Here is an 18412-nt window from a genome sequence, read left to right as displayed (position 1 = left end):
AACCAGTAACTGCAGTTCCTTGCTCCGCTGATCTAAGTGTTTTAGTTTGACACTGGACAAACCCAGTGATTAGTCAGTAAATCACTTCTTCATTTATTGGACATATTTATCTCCCACTTTCAGCCGCCCCCAGGGCATTAGAAGCGAGTTCGGTATTCCGAAAAACGCAAGGAATCATGGGACTTTTCAAAGGTCATTCGAGAATTTAAAAAACGAATGGGGTGCCTGGTAGCAGGGGAGAGCAGAGTGTACCAGCGAGCGAGAGGGGGCAACGGCCATTTTGATCCCATCTTCAGCTCAGCCAATGTCGGTCACATTATTCGGACAGGCGGCGCGGATTCAGGAGCTTGATGTGAGGCATCGGTGATGCTCTGGAATCCTAGTAGGCTGCTACCGAGCAGCGGGGTCGCGTAGTCAGCGCCCGACAGGTGAGCAGCCCGCGGTAGCTGGTGCCTCTCCGCTGGAAGAATTGACACCTCTACTCCCCGGGTCGGGCACTGCCTCCTCGATACCCGCTGCTTCGCGGCAGCCAACCTAGGTTTCCAGAGCATCGCCGATGCCTCACATCAGCTCCTGATCCCCCACCGCCTGTCTGGATAATGCAATTGACGTTGGCTGAGCTGAAGATGAGATCCAACTAATATCAGGAGGGCACATTCGGGAACGGACGAGGACGACACAGCGGCGGCTGGTTAGGGACGATGCGTAGGACTGCACCCATGGTGCAAACCACAAGAGTACAGACTCTTCAGGTCCTGGGGAAGGAACCGAACCGCGCACACCCTGTCCCAGCCTAGGGGTGGGCTCAGACACTTGGCCCAATCCAAGCCCAGGGGGTGTTGCCCCCTGAACCCACATCGGGGCGCTGCCCCTGGACCCCGCCAGAGGCCTACCCAGCCTCCTGGACCACCGGACTACTTTTGTCATGTTTTGGCGGATAGAGACGAGAGTCGATCATTTAAATTGAGTTTTATTCGAAAACTAACGATGAGTCTCATACAACCAACAAAAATGGATCCAGCCACAACGGTGGTCTAGAGTGACTGAAGGGGCATCACCCAGAAAGCGCGCAAAAATGCAACCCCTCCCAGTGTCACATGCCCAAGGCACCCAACGGCAGAGTTCAACTACCTGCGAGCACCAGCAGGTGCTTCTACATGGTCCCCCCCAGAACCCGAGGTACTGAACCAAGTAGGAACCCGGATGATTCGTCCGGAAAGCCTGGTTCTCACAAGCGGGGCTGGCGTAACAGTAGGGGCCGGCAAAACAGGGCCGGTAGGACGCGAGGGCCGCGAAAGTGGGACGGTCGTTACAATGGGGGCCTGCGGAACAAAGCCGGAAACATGTGCTCAGCACGGGCGGAACGGCCGGAGGACGACCCCTACATCACGGTGGAGCAACGACCAGCGGCTTGTCCCCATTCACATGGGCGGGCTTGAGACGGCTGACGGAGACGAACTCCTGCCAGCCACTCATATCCAATGTGAATGTGGCGACTCCGGCCTGCAGCACCCGAAAAGGCCCTTCACAGACCCGCTGCAGTGGCGAGCGGTGAGCGTCCCTGCGGATTAAAACATAGGCACACTGTTGTAACACTGTTGCACATGCACCTCGGCTGACCCATGCCTGGAAGTGGGAACGGGAGCCAACGTGCGCACCCATTCACGAAGGTCAACCAGCAACGCCGGGGCTGAAACCTCCTGACCTCGGGCGGTAGGCAAGAAATCCCCAGTCACCGAGGAAGCAGCCAAATCCTCCTTAGGCGTGGTACGGATACCCAGGAGGACCCAGGGCAGCTGGTCCACTCAGTCCGGACCCATAAGCCAGGCCTTCAGGGCCAACTTAAGGTGCCGGTGGAATGTTTCGACCAGCCCATTAGCCTGCGGGTGATAGGCGGTCGTCTGATGCAGCCGGGCGCCATAGCGCTGTGCCAGGGCCGATCACAAGGTAGAGGTGAACTGGGCCCCATGGTCCATAGTGATGTCGAATGGCACCCTGAACCGGGCGATCCAGTGAGCCGCCATAGCCTGGGCACAAGCCTCGTCGGAGAAATACGATAGTGGAATCACCTCCGGCCACCTCGTGAAACGTTCCATGATGGTAAGCAGGTGCATGGCACCTCAAGAATGTGGCAAGGGACCAACGAGGTCCACATGCACGTGCAGGAACCTGCCCTCAGGGATAGCAAAAACCTGCACCGGGGGCCGTACATGTCGCTGGACCTTGGAGGTCTGCCAAGGGAAGCAGGCAGCCACCTGCTTACGGAGTCCATGCCAGACGAATTAGGCGGCCAACAGGGTGGACATTGCACGTATGGACAGGTGGGCTAAACCATGAAGCGCGTCGAAAACCCGCCGTCTCCAACTGACGGGGATGAAAGGGCGGGCGCGTCCCAGTGCCGAAACAGAGGGAATGGCGGGACGGGACAAGGCGTCGGCCACGACGTTAAGCTTCCCAGCTACATGACAGATGTCTGATGTGAATTCAGAGACATAGGCAAGGTGATGTTGCTGTCGGGCGAACCACGGGTCCGCGATCCTATTGAGGGCGAAAGTAAGCGGTTTGTGGTCCGTGAACGCGGTGAACGCGCGGCCATTGAGGAAAAGCCTGAAATGCCTGACGGCCAGGTAAAGTGCCAGGAGCTCTCGGTCGAAAGTGCTGTATTTGCACTCTGGAGCCCGCAGTTGCCGGCTGAAAAACGGCAATGGCTGCCGGCGGTTGTCAACAAACTGCTCCAGAACTGCACCGACAGCAGCATCCGAGATGTCAACGGTCAGCATTGTGGGGGCGGACACACGCGGGTGCACCAGCATGGTGGCATCAGCCAACGCTGCCTTGGCACCCTCAAACGCCGCATCCGCCTCTGCAGATCACACGAGGTCCAGCGATTTCCCCGCCAGGCACCAGAACAGGAGGCGCATGACGGCAGCAGCCGCCGGCACAAAATGGTGGTGAAAATTCACCATGCCGATGAACTACTGTAACCCCTTGACTGTTAGCGATCGGGGAAACTGCCGGATGGCCTCCACTTTCACAGGTACAGGAGTAGGCCATTCGGCCCTTCGAGCCTGCACCGCCATTCAATATGATCATGGCTGATCATCCAACTCAGTATCCTGTACCTGCCTTCTCTCCATAGGCCCTGATCCCTATAGCCGCAAGGGCCACATCTAACTCCCTCTTAAATATAGCCAATGAACTGGCCTCAACTACCTTCTGTGGCAGAGAATTCCAGATTCACCACTCTCTGTGTAAAAAAATATTTTCTCATCTCGGTCCTATAAGATTTCCCCCTTATCCTTAAACTGTGACCCCTTGTTCTGGACTTCCCCAACATCAGGAATTATGTTCCTGTATCTAGCGGTCCAACCCCTTAAGAATTTTGTAAGTTGCTATAAGATCCCCCCTCAATCTTCTAAATTCTAGCGAGTACAAGCGGAGTCTATCCAGTCTTTCTTCATATGAAAATCCTGCGTCTTAGTGAGTCCAGAAGCCGTGTCAGTGAGTAGTGAGTCCAGGAGCCGTGAGTCAGTCAGTAGTAAGTCTAGATGCCGTGAGTCAGTGAATAGTGAGTCCAGAAAACAGGGCTCTCACTTAACTTTTTTTCCCTGTTGCCAGCCGGGCAACCTAGGCAGCTTTTTAGGTTGCCAAATGACAGTTTAGATGGTCATTTAAGACAAGTTGCATGACACGTGCAATAATGTGCTCAGACGAAGTGCGTAGTTACCAGTCGGAATTATGCTCAATGAAGCATTCACATATTATATCTGCTTGAAATAAAATCACAAACTAAACATAATCACCAATCAGGACATGATATATACCACAATGGCATGCAGCAAAATTATAATACAATATCTCAACTCTTTTTACACATTGCAATTAATGCAATTTCTATTATTTCTTTCCACTTCCAAACAAAAATGTGGTTGGATTATTCAGCGTATAATCAACCTGTGTCAATAAATCCTGGACCATGGTAACATATATGCTTAACCATGCACACTACAGATTGATGCAAGCATGTTTTCTGTGAAGGACCAAAAATTATCATGACATGGCCATAGCATGAGTCGTTATTGCTATTGGTACAGAAACACTCTTACTTCCCACATAATTTACAAAATATTGTAACAAAATATACAGGTTGCAAGGAAATTTCTAAAGGCATTTTATGATAACAGCTGTTAAAACCGACTATACCCATCTGACAGGTTAAACATTACACTAACTGACAAGAGATGGCCAAAGGACATAACTGCAGTAAATGTTCTTTTGGTAATATGTTTAAAGGTGTCAAAACACCACATTACCGGACATTCAGATTAGACGTATGTGCTGTGAACAGTAATGAAGATACCCAGTTTGTACGCTCCAGTTTAAAAAAAATTATTGATAAATGCTGTTTCCATCATTCTGGCTTCAGAATTAACGTTAAAATCTCAACTGAAATATCTCCTAACCAAATTTGTGATGTATATGACCGACTGTAGAAGTAAGACCTGGATAAATCCAAAGTATAGTTGTGAATGTTGCTCATTAAATAACTACAGTACTGATACTCCATATTAAGAGCATTGATTTGCCGTTAAAATGAATTCTGTAATAACATGTCAACGGTAGCAGTGACAATCGAACACTGCGGTTTTAATGTTTCACAAGTTCACAATTTAATTAATCTATCTTTATGGATTAAAACAAATAATAACATTGGGAGTTAAAACTCATTTGATTGCATTCCGTTATTAAACATAGTTAATGTTCGCTCTGAAGAAATTTCCAGCAGAGATGGGTCGGGGAGGAGGGGGTGTGTGAATCAGTGCGGGATGGGCAGATTGGGGAGGGGAGGTTGAGAAGGCAATCGGTGCGGAATGGATGGATTGAGGCAGGGGAATTAGTGCGTGTTGGAGTAGGTAAAATTGTGAGGGGAGGACGTGGGGGATGTCAGAGGGGTTGAATGGGGGGATCAGTACGGGATGGATGTGGGGGGGATATTTGCTGGATGGATGGGGGAATCAGTACAGGATGGATGGGGGGGATCAGTACAAGATGAATGGAAGGGGGGATCAGCACAGGATGAATGGGAGGCTCAGTACAGGATGTATGGGGGGGTCAGTACAGTGTGGATCGGAGGGTCTGTGTAGGATGAATGGGTGGGTCACTACAGGATGAATGGAAGGATCACTACAGGATGAATGGGTGGGTCGCTACAGGATGGATGGGGGATCACTACAGGATGAGTGGGCGGATCGCTACAGGATGAATGGGGGGTTCGCTACAGGATGAATGGTGGGTTCGCTACAGGATGAATGGGGGTTCGCTACAGGATGAATGGGAGTTCGCTACAGGATGAATGGGGGGTTCGCTACAGGATGAATGGGAGGGGGTCACTACAGGATGAATGGGAAGGGGGTCACTACAGGATGAATGGAAGATTCAGTGCAGGATGAATGGGTGATCAGTGCAGGAGGAAAGGGAAATCAGTGCAGGATGAATGGGGGGGGGATCAGTACAGGATGAATGAGGGGATCAGTACAGGATGAATGAGGGGATCAGTACAGGATGATTGGGTGGGCCAGTACACGATGAATGGGGGGTTCAGTAAAAGATGAATGGGAAGATCACTACAGGATGAATTGGGGGACCAGTGTAGGATGGATGGGGAGTGGCAGGAGAATCAATGCGAGGTGGATAGGGTTATCAGCGCGGGATGAATAGATTGGGGGGGGGGGGGGTAGATGGGGAGGGGAACACAGGGAATATCGGTGAGAACTGAAGAGAGGCGGGAATGGGGATCAGTGCGGGATGGAGAGGAGGGGTCTCAGGATAAGGGGGGTGGAGGGGGTCGTACAAGAGAGAGGGAGGGGAGGAGGTGGGGAGGAAGGAAGGTCAGTGCTCATCAGACACGTACGGCATCATCGCCCCACTGCCTTGGCAGTCCCTGTCCACCGCCAAGTGCCGCCGCCAAAGGGGGAGGCAGATGGGATCCCCTCGCAACCTGCCCCTCCCCTCCTCCGCCAGTCAACAGGAAGGTGCGGGGCCAAGCGGTGCAGCTCAAAGATCCTATAGCTACAGGATCTTTGGTGCAGCTGCTTCGGACGGCGGAAGGATGCCTCCCCCTCCCGGCCTCGGCATGCAGGAGGGTTTGTTTGTTCATCGCCGTTGGCAGAGTGGCACGCAACGGCCCCTATCAGGGCAGTCAGGGTGCAGGAGGAGGAGGAGGTGGAGCCGCTGCCGCTATGCGGTGCACGCCATTCGTTCCAACCGTCCGTCATGCCGCACCTAGTATCTTTGCCCCGCACTACAGCTTGTTACCAAAGATACTAGAGGATACCAGCTCCTCTAGTATCTTTGCTTGTTACCGCTGCCGACACGAAATGTCACGTTCCTTTTCTCCAGAGATGCTGCCTGATCCGCTGAGTTACTCCAGTTTTTTGTGTCTCTCTTCGGTATAAAGCAGTATCTGCAGTGCCAAGCCGGTTGCCCGGCGGCACTTTGGGTGGTCATTGGCACCCTGGCAACCGCTAATTTCGAGCCCTGTTCACTGAACATTTTATGCTTTATTTCTCGACATTACTGATGAAAGTTTAAAAATATCAAAATATTTTGAATTTAAAGGACCAGCTACGACTGCACACCTGAATATGGTACTAACACCATCATCAAGTATGCAGATGACACAACGGTGATTGGCCTCATCAGCGACAACGATGAGTCGGCCTATAGGGAGGAGGTCCAGCTCCTAGTAGCATGGTGCGCTGACAACAAACTGGCCCTTAATTCCAAGAAGACCAAGGAGCTCATTCTGGACCAGTAGGTCGAGGGCCGGCACGCACACCCCCATCCATATTAACGGGACGTAGGTGGAACATGTTTCCAGCTTCAGGTTTCTGGGGGTCAACATCTCTGATGACCTCTCTTGGACTCACAATACCTCAACATTGGTCAAGAAGGCTCACCAGCGTCTCTTCATCCTGAGGAGACTAAAGAAGGTCCATATGTCTCCTCAGATTCTGGTGAACTTCTACCGCTGCACCATCGAGAGCATATTTACCAACTGTATCACGGTATGGTATGGCAACTGCTCTGTCTCCGACCAGAAAGCACTGCAGAGGTGGTGAAAACGGCCCAACGCATCACCGGTTCCTCACTCCCCTCCATTGAGTCTGTCCAAAGCAAGCGTTGTCTGCGAAGGGCGAGCTGCATCGTCAAGGACTGCTCTCACCCCAGCCACAGACAGAGGTGCTACAGGTCTCTCCGTTGCCAGACCAGCAGGTTCAGGAACAGCTTCTTCCCTGTGGCTGTTACACTACTTAACTCTGCACCTTGGTGATTGCCAGTCACCCCCCCCCCCCCCCCCCCCCCCCCCGACACTCCTTCCCCCAGAAAAATTGCACTACTACTACTGTTTGTACATATATATATTTTACTGTTCATTATTCTATGTTCGCTCTTCTGGGTGAGGTGCTAACTGCATTTCGTTGTCTCTGTACTGTACACTGCACAATGACAATAAAGATTGAATCTGAGCTTCAACTAATGACATCACAATGGCTCGGCTAACAGTGATCAGCTTCACTGAAAATTTCATCCTATATTTCACAAGTTCTTTGCGATAAAGTTTTTTTAAATGCCAACTTTCACAAGAATTTTACATATTCTGATTCACATTTTCGCCCTCTATGCAGAGAACACATTCACTGACATAGAAACATAGAAAGTAGGTTCGAGAGTAGACCACCAGGTCCGTCGAGCCCGCACCGCCATTCGCTCATGGCTGAACACTAAACAGACACACTTACCCACAAACAGTAGACACAAGACACAGAACACAAGACACTACCCTCCCCTTTATACCGCTATCACCCCTCTCCACCCCAAGAACCTCGTGATCTCCTGGGGGAGGCAAAAAACCGGATAAAAACCCAGGTCCAATTCGGGGAAAAAATCCGGGAAATTCCTCTCTGACCCCAATCCAGGCGATCGACACTTGTCCAGGAGATCACTCAGGTCTTACTATACTAACCATACCTAGGTCCATATCCCTGCCCTCTCCCCGTAGCCCCTTATCCCCTTGGCAGCTAAAAAACCATCTATTTTAGTCTTAAATATATTTAAAGTTTCTGCTTCCACTGCTCCCTGGGGCAGTGAATTCCATAAATTAACCACCCTCTGGGTGAAGAAGTTCTTCCTCATCTCAGTTTTAAAAGAGCCCCCCCTTATTCTGCAACTATGTCCCCTAGTTCTAGTTTCCCCGATCATTGGGGACATCCTCGGTGCATCCACCCGATCAAGGCCCCTCACGATCTTATATGTTTCAATGAGATCGCCTCTCATTCTTCTAAACTCCAAAGAGTAGAGTTCCAGCCTACTTAACCTTTCCTCATATGTCAATCCCCTCATTGCAGGAATTAATCTTGTAAACCTTCGCTGCACTGCCTCCAGGGCTAGTACATCCTTTCTTAAGTATGGACCCCAGAACTGTACACAGTATTCCAAATGTGGTCTCACTAATACTGTGTACAGCTGCAGCAAGACCTCCGTGTTTTAATACTCAATCCCCCTAGCAATAAAGGCCAAAACTCCATTGACCTTCCTGATTGCTTGCTGCACCTGCATACTAACTTTTAGTGATTCATGTACTAATACCCCTAGATCCCTTTGCGTTGCATTACAACGCAGCTCCTCCTCATTTAGAAAATAACTTGCCCTATCATTTTTTTTCCCAAAGTGAATGACTTCACATTTATTAGTATTAAATTTCATCTGCCAAGTTGTTGCCCACTCACCTAGCTTATCTATATCCTTTTGCAGACTCTTCCTATCCTCCTCATCCCCTACTTTTCCTCCCATTTTTGTATCGTCCGCAAATTTTGATATATTACACTTGGTTCCCTCCTCCAAATCATTTATATAAATTGTGAACAACTGAGGTCCCAGCACCGACCCTTGTGGAACCCCGCTAGTTACCGGTTGCCATCCCGAGTATGAACCATTTATCCCCACTCTCTGCTTCCTATTTGTTAGCCAATCCTCTACCCATGCTAATATATTACCCCCAATCCCATAATTTTTTATTTTTAGCAATAGTCTCCTATGTGGCACCTTGTCAAAAGCCTTTTGGAAGTCCAAGTATACCACATCCACCGGTTCCCCTTTATCCACCCGGGTTGTTACTTCCTCAAAGAATTCGAGCAGATTCGTTAAACAGGACTTCCCCTTCACAAAACCATGCTGGTTCTGTCCGATGAAGTCATGTTTATCCAAGTGCCCCGTTAGTGTTTCTTTAATAATTGTCTCTAACATTTTACCCACCACCGATGTTAGACTAACCGGTCTATAGTTACCCGCCTTCTGTTTACTTCCTTTTTTAAATATAGGTGTTACATTGGCCATTTTCCAATCCACTGGGACCGTTCCTGCCTCCAGGGAGTTTTGGAAAATTATCACCAATGCATCCACAATCCCCACCGCTATCTCCCTCAAGACCCTTGGATGTAATCCATCAGGCCCAGGGGATTTATCCTCCTTCAGTCTCATTAATTTCCCTAATACCACCTCCTTGGTGATCTTAATAGTATTTAGCTCCTCCATTCCTACCGCCCCCTGTTTATCCAGCGTTGGAATATTTTTTGTGTCTTCTATGGAAGACTGATACAAAATACTCGTTTAATGCCTTTGCCATTTCCATGTTCCCCACCAACAACTCTCCAGTCTCACCCTCCAATGGACCAACGTTCACCTTAGCCACCCTTTTTCTTTTTATATAGCTATAAAAACTCTTACTATTAGTTTTTATGTTGTTCGCTAAATTCCTTTCATAGTCTATTTTCCCCGTCTTAATTAATCTCTTAGTTATTTTTTGCTGACCTTTAAATGCTTCCCAATCCTCTACCCTCCCACTATCTCTGGCTACCTTATATGCCCTTGCCTTCAGCCGAATACTATCCTTTATAGTTTTACTGAGCCATGGCTGACTGTTCTTACCCTTACCCCTTTTTTTCTTCATAGGAATACATTTTTCTTGAAGGTTATACAGTAGACCCTTAAACGTACACCACTGCTCATGTACCGTCTTATTCTTGAGTCTGCTATCCCAGTCAACTTTGATCAGCTCAGTCCTCATACCTTCATAATCCCCCTTATTTAGACTAAGCACCCTAGCCTGAGTTTCAACCTGCTCCCCTTCTATTTGAATATGGAATTCGACCATATTGTGGTCACTTGTTCCCAACGAGTCCCTAACTATGACATTTTTAATTAATCCTGCTTCATTACACAGGACCAGATCCAAGATTGCCTCCCCCCTTGTTGGTTCTGTGACATACTGTTCTAGGAACCCGTCTCTAATACATTCTATAAACTCTTCCTCTAGTCTACCCTGCCCAGTTTGGTTTGCCCAATTAATATGAAAATTGAAGTCCCCCATGATTACAGCAGTTCCCTTTTTACATGCGTCAACTATTTGCAGATTTATGTTCTGACTAACAGCGTCACAGCTATTTGGAGGTCTATAAATTACACCCACTAGTGTTTTTTTCCCCTTGTTATTCTCTATCTGTACCCAAGCTGTTTCACTATCCCGATCCTTCAACGCAATATCCTTCCTCTCTATTGCCGTTATTCCCTCCCTTATTAAAAGGGCCACCCCTCCTCCCTTTCTTTCCTGTCTATCTTTCCTAATTGTCGAGTACCCCTCTATATTTAACTCCCAGTCCTGATCCCCTTGCAGCCATGTCTCCGTAATGGCCACGATATCATAACTATATATACTTAATTGCACCGTTAATTCATTTATCTTATTACGAATACTCCGTGCATTTAGATAAAGCACTTTCAGATGATTTTTACTACCCTTCCTTTCCGTTTTTGCCCCTTTTACATCTAGAGCTTTATCTTCACACATTCTGTCTCCTGTCACATTTTGACTTTCCGCTTCCCCACTGATACCCTGCTCTATTTCCTCTACCCCTGCCGTTATTACCCCCCTTGATACCTCCCCCCCGCTACTTAGTTTAAAGACCTCTCTACTGCCCTAGTTATATGATTTGCCAGGACCCCAGTCCCAGCACCGTTCAGGTGAAGTCCGTCCTTACAGAACAGATCCCCCCTGTCCCAGTACTGGTGCCAGTGGCCCAAGAAACCAAACCCATTATTCCCACACCAGTCTTTGAGCCACGCATTCAGCTTTTTAATTTTACGTACCCTCGCCGATTTGGCCCGTGGCTCAGGTAGCAATCCGGAGATCAGTACCCTCGAGGTTCTGCTTTTTAATTTATTCCCTAACTGCTCAAACTCCTTCAGCAGATCCTCCTTCCTCGTCCTTCCTATGTCATTGGTCCCCACATGGACCACGACCACTGGATCCTCCCCCTCCCTCTGCAAATTTCTCTCCAGCATCGCAGAGATATCCTTAACCCTAGCACCGGGTAGGCAACACAGCCTTCGGGACATGTTCTGCTGGCTGCAGAGAACCTTATCTACCCCCCGAATAATACTATCCCCTATCACTACGGCATTTCTTCTAACTCCCCCCTCTTGAATGGCCTCCTGATCCACGGTGCTGCAGCCAGGTTGCTCATCCCTCCCACAGCCCCTGATCCCGTCCTTACATTGAGTAAGAGCCTCGGTCATGCTCATCAGGGACAAGGGCTGTGGCTCCTGCCGCATCTCCTCCTGGTTCCCCCTACCTGCCTCGCTTATGGCCACACCTTCCTTTCCTTGCTCAATGCCTACTGAATTAGTTAAACTGGTCGGTGTGACCATCCCCTGGCACAAAACATCCAGGTAATACTCCCCCTCCCTGATGTACCGCAGCGTATGAAGTTGGGTCTCCAGCTCATCAATGCGGAGCTGGAGTTCCTCTAGCCTCAAACACTTACTGCAGCTGTAGGGATCTTCTACATCAATGGTGTCGACAAATTCCCACATCTCGCAGTATTGGCACATCTCCTGACCGCCCATCTTATATAAGTAATTAACTGGTCCTATTTAAGAATCCCCTACTGTATTGATACACCCCTTATTTATATAATCCTACCTCCTATAAATGGGAAAGTACTCACCCCAGCCGTAAATTACCTACTGGTTTGGCTGTCTAGTGGTAATTCCGTCCGCTCTTCCTGTCTGGTCCACTGCTCCCTTGCAGTGCGTGGCAAACCTCTTTGCCTCTGTTAGTCTCTGTTAGTCTCTCGAGCCGCGGCTCCGTCCGTCCTCCCTCGGCGACAGCACCTGTGGCACCGCGGTCGTGACGTCCCTTCCGTTCCTGCAGAGCCTTCCTGTCCTGGGCGGAGTCTGCAGCTAACTGTGTGCTCACGTACGAATTCAGTTCACCTGGTGTACTGGAAACACTCGTCACTAGACAAGCCTCTTCAACTGCATCTGAGCAGGGTGCCCATTCTTCAGACCATTTTCTGCTTTATTACTTGACTGCTTTATAATCATTCCTGCCAGCTACCAACACACTTCCATACAAAGTTGTAACACAGAAACACACTGATTAAAGTTTTAAAACAATCAAAAGACTTTGAATTTAAAACGACCAGCTTCAACTGTTAGTGTCCGCTTCACTGAAGATTTCATCCTATATTTCATGTTATTCACGATTAAAGCTTTAAAAATACCAACTTTCACAAGATGTTTCCTGTTATAATCATTCCTGCCAGCTACCAACACACTTCCATACAAAGTTGTAACACAGAAACACTCTGAACTTTTCACCTCAATGAGATTTTTTTTTTCACTTTAGTCTTTATTGCTTTTATGCATTCACAAATAAAACACAAATATAACAACGAAACATTCAATGCAGTGAAATGTACAACATTGCAGTGGGGGGTTCAGATTACAATTAATGATGCAGTATACAGAACTATTTTCTTATTAAAACATTTTCCAATAACTTGCATTATTGTCAATAAAATTATACAGTGGTGATGTCTTTATTTCTTTACCTAATACATTTTTCCCATTTTCTGTTAAACACGTCTTCTTTCACTTAGAGAATATGTAATTTTCTCCATCACAAATATTTGTCTAACCATTGTCTAAGTCTGGGTGTGTCCGCTGCAAGCCATTTTCTTGTAATAGCCTTTCTGCCAGCTGTGAGTAGGGTTTTAACCAAGTAAAGATCTTCCGTCAGCACCACTGTAGATATATTACCCACGTATGAAATGGAACATTTCTTGGAGACTATATATCCTAATACCTCCTTTAATACTGAAATCACCGTCCCAAAATGGTTCTATTTTTGGACAACTCCAGAATAAATGTGCATAATTTGCGCCTGTTTGGCCATATTGCCTCCAGCATGTTTGCTGCCTTAGAATTTGCATTAACTATTGCTTCTACCACTGGATTATTTTCTTCTAGTGCCTCCCTTTTTACTTTTTTAATGTAATAATCTCTCAGTTGGAGGTATCTAAACAAGTCTTGTTTCCGAAGTGCAAATCTATCCATCAAATCTTGAAAACATCTTAGGTCTCCATTTTCAGTAACAGTGCAAAATGCAGTCATTCCTTTTTTCACCCACTCTTTAAATGTTGAGTCATACTTCCCTGATTTAAATTCACTATCCAAACCTATCCATCTTTATACTTTTTGTCCTTTATTCAGTTTAAGTTGTCTGGTAAGAGTGAACCAGGTTTCTAAAATAAATAACATTATTGGATCGATTATACTCCTGATATATACAGGAATTTATTTTTCTCCCAAGAGAGTTTGGATGTGGAAGTCAGGGATATATGTCTCAATCTCTTTCCAACTAGCTACATAGCTGTCCTCACAACAATTAATTAGTGGTCGAAGATGGGCTGCATAGAAATATATCCTAAACTTTGGAAGTGTCATTTCATCTTTGTCCTTTGGCAACTGGAGTGTAGTGTATCGAACTCTGGCCTTCTTTCCTCCCCAAATAAATCTAGATAATAATTTATCCCATTCGGTGAATTCTTTTAATGGTACCTCTATTGGCAGAGATAGAAACAAGTACAATAGCCTTGGTAAAATATTATTTTTCACCAAATGTATTAGGTATGTTACAAAATTTACCTTCAGCGGCGCTGCAGTTCTGCTACTAGCCGTGTGCGCGCCTTTGAGAGGGGGGCGGGATTAAAATGCCGTTTTCTCCTGTCTGTCGAAGTCGATTTTCTCAGGCTGTTTAGTTGCTGCAGAGAAATCGCTCCGACATCCATTCTATCAAGTTTTTTTAAAACATCGCTGGATAATTTAATTGCTGGAGTAAAATAAAAATCGACTTCTAACGCCATCAACGCCGACAACGGGAAGGATCTCCTGTACGGGACAGATAAAGGTAAGCCGTTTATTTTACATATAAACGTGTTTCTTAGGATTACTTTAATCCAAATTTTACGTTGCGAAAAGGTGATTTAGGCCCCATACGAACCGGCAGTGTTTTTCCTGCCGATATTGGGTTTAAATTCACCGCAAACTGCAACGTTTCAATCGATCCCATGCCACAAAATCCCACTCGCAAGATGATTAAAATGGCCATTAATTTACAGGAATTAAACATTGAATTCCTTCCATTTGGCCTATTAATTCATGACAATGAGATTTAAAAATCCTGTTATATTGTGAATTCTTGTTTGAATGTTATTTGGACACAGGCTATTTAAAAATGTTAACCTTTCCTTAAGAAATGGATAGATGTTTAGATCTAGTAATTGAATGTTGTAATTAGCTACAATTAGGTAACTAACTAATTATATGCTTTAATTTCAGGTCATCCAAGTAAGATTGTTTCATATTTGTTTCAGAATGCTTCAATCTATCATAACTGAAAATTTCATTCACTTCTCTTAATTTTTAAGAAAGTTATGGGCTTTTGACTGTCCTTGATCACAGATTGAGTTAAGTCAATAGAAAAGCAATAGGGTGCTAGATGCTAATTCCGAGTATGAAAATGGCCATAACTTTTTTTATACTGAAGATATAAAAGTGAATTTGGTGTTAAATTAAACTTCTTTTTATGCTTTATCTGATGGGATAAATTGCAGACTTGGTTTTTTAAATCTCAAAATTTTGTGACATTGCTCCATTTATCCTACTACTAAAATCCATTGGGTAGGTGGATCATCTTTCTATATCCTTTCTTATGTTTTGGTTGATGTGATTATAATTGGCCCCATACAACATTGATACATTTTTTGTTATATTTTGCCGGATGCAAAGACGACAACCATGTTTTGCGAACTTATTTATTAAGACAATAGCTCCTTGGCTTACAGGTCTCCGCAAACACGTCTGACCACAACGGTGGTCAGCAACACAACTGTGGTGAAACTGCGCGAAAACAGCAGCCCCTCCCGAGTCACGTGACCGCGGTTTCCGAAGGCCGGGTTCGATACTTACGTGCGCCAGCAGAATCCGCTGTACGGAAACGCATGGGTAACCGGATGGTTCGACCAGAACACGTAGTCCGAGGTCGCGGGGCGAGCGTAACATTCGGGACCGGCAGAACAGAACCGGAGGGACGAGACAAATGCAAACGAGGGACGGGCGTAACAGAGGGGTCGGTGAAACATAACTGGGGTAACAGGTGCAGAGGATGGCAAAATGGCCGGCGGACGTCCACTACGCCGCAAAGTGGCCACAGCCACCGGGCTATCCTCGTCGACATGGGCTGGCACCCATGTCCAATGTGAACGTCGAAGTACCAGCCTCTAGCACCTTGTACGGACCTTCATATCCCGCTGTAATGGTGAGCGGTGAGCATCCCTACGAAGGAAAACATAAGCACAATCCCTCTTTATCTACTGCCGTTATATCGTGCGAGACTCGTGCTGGACCACGACCTCTTCACTCTGGTGACATCTTGCGTCAACTCGCCCCGTGAAAAGGCCGCTTTACACAGTGGACACATGCACCGCGGACGACCCGTGTCGGGATGTGGGAACCGAGACCAACGCGCGTGCCCGCTCGCGAAGGTCAGCTAGCACCGCCGAAACCGGGACCTCCGGATCGCGCGTGGCAGGCAGAAAATCCCCAGGTACCCGCAAAATAGAGCCATAAACCAGCTCGGCCGAGGAAGCGTCGAGGTCTCCCTTAGGCGTAGCTCTGATGCCTAGGAAAACCAAGGGCAACTGGTCAACCCAATCTGGGCCGGTGAGCCAGGCCTTTAATGCCAACTCGACCAAACCGTTCAACTCCGGATGATACGCAGTGGTCAGGTGCCGCTTCGCGCCATACAGCTGCGCCATACCACACCACAGGGAGGATGTGAACTGGGCCCCACGATCAGTAGTAATATCTGAAGGGACCCCGAAACGAGCAATCCAATTGGTGACAATAGCGCGTGCGCAAGCCTCAGCGGAGGTATTGGTTAATGGTATTGCCTTTGCCCACCTGGTGAACCTATCCACGGTAGTTAGTAAGTGAGTGGCATAATGTGAACATGGCAAGGGACCCACCAGTTCAACATGGATGTGCAAGAACCTGCCATTTAGAACAGCAAAATCCTGCATGGGCGGGCGCACATGCCTCTGAAAGTCTGACAGCGGATACAAGCGCGGGACCATGCTGCGACCTGCTTTCGTAACCCGTGCCAGACGAACTTGAAAGCAACCAGGGCAGAGGTGCCGCAGATGGACGGGTGAACTAGGCTGTGGATGGTGTCGAAAATCCGTCGCATCCAGGCAATCGGGACGATCGGGCGGCTTTACCCGTTTAATCAAATGACTCGCATGCCTGCAGTGCCACAAGGTACCTCAGCCATCTTAAGACCCGATTCAGCATTGCAGTAATCCTCCATGCCGGCATGGGTGCGTCGGCCACAACGTTCAGCTTCCCCACCACATGCCGAATGTCAGAAGTGAACTCGGATATGTAGGCGAGGTGCCGCTGTTGCCTGGCGGACCAGGGGTCCGACATCTTATTCAAAGCGAAAGTGACCGGCGTGTGATCTGTGAATGCGGTAAACGCGCGGTCCTCTAGGAAATAACGAAATGTTGGATCGCTAGGTAAGTGTGAGGAACTCCCGGTCGAAAGCGCTGTACTTGATCTCCGGGGCCTGCAGCTGCCTGCTGAAAAACGCCAGCGGCAGCCAGCGGTTACCTACCAGCTGCTCGAGGACAGCACCCACCGCGACGTCCGACGCCTCCAGGGTGAGAGCCATGAGGGCCGATGCCCTAGGGTGTACCAGCATGATGGTGTTGGCCAGCGCAGTCTTAGCCCCCTTGAAAGCTTGGACCAGACCAGATCCTTAGGCTTGCCTGCGAGACATTGGAACAACGGCCGCATGATGGCAGCTGCTGACGGGACGAATCAGTGGTAGAAATTGACCATGCCAATGAACTCCTGCAGGCCCTTGACGGATAGTGGCCTCGGGAAGCGACGGATTGCGTCGACCTTCTCAGGCAGCGGTTGCACGCCATGGCAGGTAATGCTGTGACCTAAAAAGGAGATGAAGCTCAATCCGAACTGGCACTTCGAGGGGTTGATCACCAACCCGTGCTTACGCAGTCATTCGAAGAGCTGGCGGAGGAGTTTAACGTGTTCAGCCTGCAAGCTGCTGGCCACCAGAATATCATCGAGATAGATGAATATGAATGGCAAACCCCGCCCGACGTGATCCATTAACCTTTGGAACGCTTGAGCGCCGTTCTTCAGGCCAGAAGGCATTCTGAGCCATTCGAAAAGGCCAAAAGGACTGGGATCTGATTATACCCGCGGACAAGGTCGACCTTCGAGAAGAAGGTGGCGCCATCTAAATGAGCCGAGAAATCTTGGATGTTCGGGACTGGGTACCGATCTGCTGTGGTTACCGCGTTTAAATGCCTGTAAGCACCGCAAGGTCTCCAACCCCCGGACGCTTTGGGCACCATATGCTGCGGGGAAGCCCACGGGTTATCCGACCACCGGACAATCCCCATGTCTTCCATAAGCTGGAACTCGTCTCGTGCGATGCGCAGTTTATCGGGCAGCTGGCGGCGCGCGGGCTTGGACCGGTGGGCCCTCGGCGGGAATGTGATGGACCACGCCATGACGGGGCGCGGCCCCATCGTATCGGGGCATGAGCAACCCTGGTAATTCAGTGAGAAGGGCTGCGAAAGGTTGCTGGGTCTCAGCTACCTCGTCGAGTTGCTGTAGGGATGTGAACGGATTGCGCGGCTTGGCAGGGCACAGGTCCAACAATGGAACCATTTGCCCGTCTCGCACATTGACTAGCAAGGAGAACGCGTACATGAAATCGGCTCCCAATATCGGCTGGGCAACGTCAGCAACGGTGAACTTCCACCTATACGGGTGGGAGTCTAAATCTAGGGTCGGACGCAGGTATCTCGGGCGGTCGGAGGCAGGATGCTGGCTATGGCACCGGAGTAGACCAGGAAACGGTGGCCAGAGTGGCTATCCAGGACGTAGAGGCATTTGTTTGGGCCGATCGCGTTCGCCT

This window comes from Amblyraja radiata, chromosome 10 (genome assembly GCF_010909765.2).
Source record: "Amblyraja radiata isolate CabotCenter1 chromosome 10, sAmbRad1.1.pri, whole genome shotgun sequence".
NCBI lineage: Eukaryota > Metazoa > Chordata > Chondrichthyes > Rajiformes > Rajidae > Amblyraja > Amblyraja radiata.
Note: the sequence above shows the minus strand (reverse complement) of the source record.